The sequence below is a fragment of the Etheostoma cragini genome, chromosome 14 (assembly GCF_013103735.1).
Source record: "Etheostoma cragini isolate CJK2018 chromosome 14, CSU_Ecrag_1.0, whole genome shotgun sequence".
NCBI classification, from domain to species: Eukaryota; Metazoa; Chordata; class Actinopteri; order Perciformes; family Percidae; genus Etheostoma; species Etheostoma cragini.
In genome coordinates, this window is record NC_048420.1 from 7,781,262 (window position 1) to 7,787,674 (window position 6,413).

Genomic DNA, 6,413 nt, shown 5'->3' on the forward strand with positions numbered 1-6,413 from the left:
TTTAAGTAAGACATTTTACAATTTGAGAATCACTGTAAAACCTTTCCCGTAAATGTACAGTAATATTTACACTATACCGGCAGTGAACTACAGTTTATTTACAGTAAGCATACCGTTTTTAAAGTTACGGTATTTTACTGTGAAAAGACAGTTTCTTCATATATTACTTGTTTTTACAGTAATACACTGGCTGTAGTGTAATTCCCGCCTATTCCTTTATTTTCCCAAGATGCATGTGTTTATACATATACAGTAAACCAGTAATCTTTAACCATGGCAGATATTGCTGTAATATTTTCTCCCAGAATGCATTGCCATTTACAGTATGATCTTGTAAAACATTTTCACAGTAAGAGGTTTACAGCACACATTGTCACAATTATGCAAAACAATTAGCTCTTGATTGTCACGGTCATCTTTTGAAACCTAGTGTGCTGTAGTTTAGCCAAATCAATGGTTCACGTGTTACCGTCTAAACATTCTGACCGCATTATCCCACCTTAGAATGATGATGTCAAATAGTACAGAACAACATGTTCCCATTCTGCTGTGTGATTCATGTACAAATGTAAGCCATGTTGTCATTCTGAATCCCTGCTCCCCTGCTGTTCTCCCACACCCACTCATTTTGCTCTGACATGGTGTAATAAACTTCTGATTAGGGAGCATGATAGGGTTTCATTACAGTTAAATCAGTGTAAGCCAAGGGAGGGAGGAGGTTTCTGCAAATGTATTTCCTGCTAACCCAATTATTGCCACTCCGATGTGTGTGAAATAAGGTCTATCGGTTTCTCTGGGTTCAAAAACAGTTTTTTTTCCATTTCATTTCTTACAATTGCTTGTTATGGCTTTATTCAGGAACACTGGACAATGTGCATATGTTCAAAATGGCAAAATTGTGGCCATAATGTTCCAGGCTTATATGATCAAAAAGGGACTGGGTCTACAAGCTGATTTTGCTGGGGTTCATTGGCCTTTCTGTGCCATTTGTCGCGGCCAGTTTATATTTCAGAAGGGCCAATTGAATTAGCTCTGAAACTGAGTACTCATTTTCACATTGGCCAGGCGTGAGGAAAATGGGGAGCCAAGTGAGCAGGGTTGTTCATCTAACAAAGTCAACCTGTTTAGAACAGAAGTACCATTACACATTGGTGAAATACACTCATACAGCGTTAGCAATCAGTTATAGAAAAGCCCAAAATGACAAGATTTCCATTTAGGTAAATGCCCTTTAAATCACTACCTATTACAGAATATAGGTAACACAATGGTGATTGAGCTGATAGCTCACTGGTAAATGCCTTGCATTTGCAGTGTCACACCTCGATGTGAGTCGAGTGCAGATGTTGTCCTCAGATTTAACAGCTTACAGCATAACGTGTCACACTGAAATTTGTAAAATCCATAAAGCAAACTTTTGTCATTACAAACAATAACAGAAGATGGAAATCAATTGAAAAATGTAGCTATCTATGTTTGTTTGATTGCCAATGTTACCTCAAAACGCCATTCCAGTGACATCCTTTGTCGTGTTTGATTGCTAGCTTGTAGCCAGCAGTGAACAAACGTCGTTAAGTAGGTCAATTTTTACTGTACTGACATTACAGAAGTCTCTTGTTAGCATCTTGTATGTTACTTGTCCCAAAGTGACGCATGCGCAATTAACATCTTCACTCGACTCACACCAGGTCGTGACAGCGGTGTTACAAACTGGGTGTCTGCGGAGACATTCCCGGAAAAACAAAAACAAGCAGCGATCTCGGAGATTTGTGGCCATAGAACAAACAAATGGAGGTCTTTGTGATTGTAACTTAAAAAATTCATACATAAATGCAGAAGTATTGTAAAGAATTGTGAAGTCCATTAATATACAAACTACAAACAAAAACTAGTGCACACACACTCTTTATTTTTACAGGCAAGTGATTATAACTATATGTAATTATTTACAATAGCAGCTCGAGAAGTGACAAAGCCACTTAGGGAAAGAGAATTAGAGCTAGGAAATTAGGTAATTATTAGCAGGAAAATTACCCATTAATATAAAGCAGCAGTGGGCCCGGTCCTCAACACTTATTGTGTTACAGACTATATTACAGTTATACCCACATCCAAGCAACAACGCACACTTCTTAATAAAAGAACTGCATGAATTGCACAGTGGTTTAAACATCCAGGGGCCCATTGTGCCACAAATAAATGCATTAAAGTGCTTATATTATGCGTTTTGGCTTTTCCCTTACCTTTAGTGTGTTGTACATCTTTTTTGTGCGTGTTATAGGATAACAAAGTGAAAAAGATCAAAGTCCCACCCCCCCCCCCACCTACCATCTCCAACAGAAAACACTGCTCACACACGGCTCCAAACAGCTCTATTGTAGTCCAGCCTTCATTTCCGTGACATACGTGCATCACTTTGTAACACATTATAATGCTCAACTAGCTGATAGCGTGGTACGTCCTCAATCTCCGGTTCTGACTGGCTAGTAGTCCTTACCCAGCTACTACACACATGAGACTCCCAACAAAGATGGTACAGGCGTGAGGAGCAGTGTGCGGTGCACCACATACAGTATATGAAAAATTAAAACCATGTATACCTGTTGTGGTACAACCTAAACACAATTATGAACCTGAAGATGAGCCTAAAATGAACACTTTATCAACAATTAGTGGAACATTCAAGTGTAGAAATGTTGATTACATGAGAAACAAACTCCGTCTAGGTAACTGGTATCAGTGTAGCAGGCATAGCATGAAAAATTGTGAAGTCCTTGGTTCCCTTGTCTACCAGGAGTGAAAAAAGCCAATCTCTTTGGGACCATAAAGAATCGAGGATTGGTTTCACAGAGCCACTGGCTCCTGGGTGACTCACAACCAGTACAACAACTAATGGGGCTACTTATCCTTACAAGACAAGAGTTGAATTTTCTTAGTGGGACACTCAAGTGAAAATTGCAAAGAAGCATGAACACTAATGTACAGGGGCAGCGTATCTGGTATTCCTCTGTGTCTATCCTTAATATAGTATTAGACAGTCTTAACCATGCCCTCTTTCTTCTATATTTACAGTATTATTTTATAGCTGTACTGTAAATTAAGGACAAAATTGCTGGCAAAAAGCACAGATTTTCGTTCCTCAAAATGTACATTTGTATTGTTTGAAATGTATATCTCAGATATCAAATATATCAGCCTTAAAGCATTTGTAACTTTTACATAGCAAAGAGGAAAGTGTAAAATACTGCATGTTGCCAGGCTTAAGTTTATGGTTTTATCATCAAGTGCAAGTCACACGGTTGATTAAACATGTAGAATCACCTTTAAAACAGAATTCTGAATAATATTTGTGTGTTCTATAAACGTATGTTTGCAAGGCGCTTAAGAAAGGCGATAAGGATGTAAGGCATATAAGATCTGTAGGGAATGTACATCTGTGAAAGTTACAAGAGGGCATGTGCTTTGATGTTCTCCTTTTTTCTTTAATGTGGCCGATATTCAAGCTATTTAAATCTAACCGGATAATTACATTTTACAGAATATTTCTGGAAGGGTTGAGAGCAAGCCTTTGAGAAGATTTTCTCTTTTCTTTTCTCCAATTTTTGGGTAGTAAGACTATTCATACACGTAGGTGAAAACTTTCCAAAGTCTCAAACTGTCAGTGTTTCATCTATACGAGATGGATAAGAAGAATCTTGGCATGGAATTATGGTCATTGCAGTGTTTGGTCATGGCAGTAGTAAAAGCAAACCCTTCTCTAAGTCTCTATTCTCTTTGTCACTTTGTTTGTGTTGGGTGCTATAAGAATGCTACATCTGTGTGTGTGAGAGCCATTAGGAAGATCAATATGCACCTTTCAATTGTACAAAAATGCAATGTGTTGGCTGAGAATGTAGTTCACCATAGACACCTTTCTCATTACCAGTGGACCAGTGGTCCTTTGGACCCAAAGGAAAACAGGTCAACTTTTCCTGCGACAGCTTTCTGATACAGTGTACAACACTGCAAACTCTGCTGTACATCACTTGACACACACCACACTACAACACACCACTCTCATAGGAAAGAAAGCATGTCTACCAGTGAAAATGTTGCCGTGGTTCCTTCTTATTTCAATGTGTTGCTTAGTTTTTTTTTGATTTGGTGCAGACTAATTCAATGTCCGAGCGCCGCTTGGAGCGGGGAGAGATTGAACTTGCTGCTCAAATGTCATGTAATCGACACAGGTGACGCGCGTCACAGCTTAGGACCGTAAAAGGGCTGAAAAGTAACGTGTCAAACCTTAATTACAGTCTTTGGTCCACGCAACTGTCCTGCTTCTATCATTGCCATTCGGGGCAGTTACTTGTTCCGGGACTGAATGCCGATGTAACCTCTCCCACCTAATGAGGTTCCATCTAGCGAGCTCAACATCGTACATATGTGGCTAAAATTAAACAAACTTGTGCTTTAGAAAAAAAAGTCTGCATGATGTTTGGCTCTAAACATAAATTAGCGCATGGGCTTGAACTGATTCTCGAAGTTGCAGGCCAATCTATAAAAATGAAACAAGTGAATTATGTTAAGCTTTTAAGACTACAGCTTGATTGTGGTCCGATCACATACATCATATGGTTTCTAAGGTGGGGTAGTTGCCGTCACAAGGAAATACTCACCATTTCTACCGTCTTCTTTGTTAAGGCAAATCGTTTGCTCTTTAGTTCCATGCTACTTGGATTATTGCTCAGTGATCTGGTCATCTGTAATTCTAGGTCCAATGGTGTGAAAATGCATGAACATCTTCAATGGTTGAGTTCTGAAAAAAGACCATTAGCCAATGTGCTTACTTTCTTGCACTGTGTTATTCAAACTCATTTTTAAGCATAACTTGCATCTGCCCCCCCCGAGGAGTCAGTGGGGGGCAGATGATTCTACCTTCACCAAAATATAATAACTGGAAAAAGAACATTCATTTACAGAGCATGTTCTTTGTGGAATAACATCCTGAGTAACATTCATTCTATCACAGGAAAGGTAGATTTTAAACCAAATCTTACCTTCACTTCAATTATTTATCATGAGGTTTTGGATTGTGTGGCTAAAAGTGGTCAATGTGAGCTACCTTCATGGTTGTCATGTTTAAGATGTTTCTCCATTTGCTTGGTTTGCTATAATTTTTATTTCATTTTCATTGTAATTTTCTCTTTTCCTTTGATATTTAGCTTTGTAAGCAGATATTGTTGTAGTTTTTTTTTCCTTTATGTATATGTCATGGAATGTTTTAATATTGTCTGATTAAATGTTGTTTTGGACCCAAGGAAAACTAACTCGTCTAGGTGTCGGCTAATGGGGATCCTTATAAGAACAATACCAATACTGCAGAGCTGGCCAGTGGGAAAGGAGTATAAGGTCGGTGCTGGTCTAGAGTGAAGAGAGGCTGAAGCATTACACTGGGTTTTGTAATGGGTTTGTCTGCCGGCAAAAAAGCCGAGGAGGGATGAGTTTCCCTCGTTTGTCTTTTCCTCTCTGTTCCACGCTAAAAAAATGACCTACACGGGCATCGTTCTCTGCAAATAAGGCACATAATAAAGAGAGACCTCACCGCTGTAAGGCATTGCTAGTGTGCTTTATTTGAAAACTCTGGGTCTTTGAATCAAATTTTCCTCCTGTAAGCAGCAAGTAATTGATTCACACCTAGACTCAGCAGTCTTAATAGAAAACTGCAGCACACCAACCTTCAACAAACTCATTAGTCAGATGTTAGTCTGGTTTATTGATGGTTATTCCTTTAAATCTTTTCTCTTGACAGTTTAAAACAAAGTAGTAGGTACACATTTTTAGTTTGCCAACTTGCCCTGAATTGTTTGTGTAGTCTATAATAGAAATGTAGTTTGACATAACTACAATACAGGAACAGCCTATTGGACCACATAAAATATGAAGAAAAAAAGGATTCCTGTGTTGCCCTCATGACTTATTGCAAGCACTTAAAATTATGCATTTCTCATTTTGCCATTTTAAACCTTTAGGCAAGTGAAATAAAGTGGAGAGCAAACAATTGACAAAGCAGACATACAATCAATGTCCACATTTTTTCTTTATGTCCGTGGGGGTTTGAAAATATCCAGCTTTGTGATTAAACAACATATTTGCAGCACTTTTTGTAAATCTGGACTGGCAAAAGTCCAGCACAAGTAAATCCTGCACTTGGCAACAGACAAGTCTGCGTAGTTGAAATCCTGCCCAATCAGTGAGGATTTTTGGACCAGTCCATTCCACACATTGTTGCTGTTCTGTATGCTACATTACCTGTTGTAAAAATCTGTGTGACCCCCATTCCGGGAACAAATGAAAAAACGAACGGGTTTATACCTCATGCCCTTCATTAGTTGCACTGTTATACTGTAGCAGGGGTAGGGGGGGGGGGGGGGGGG

At 38.9% G+C, this 6,413-nt stretch overlaps 1 long non-coding RNA gene across 1 annotated transcript in view; it reads left to right on the forward strand.

Moving 5' to 3' along the window:
• Window positions 1–459: 459 nt before the first annotated feature.
• LOC117956890 overlaps window positions 460–6,413 on the forward strand; it is a 21,524-nt gene continuing 15,570 nt past the window's right edge. The window contains exon 1 of the long non-coding RNA XR_004659393.1: window positions 460–470. This is a non-coding gene — a long non-coding RNA (uncharacterized LOC117956890). The remainder of the gene's footprint in view (window positions 471–6,413) is intronic.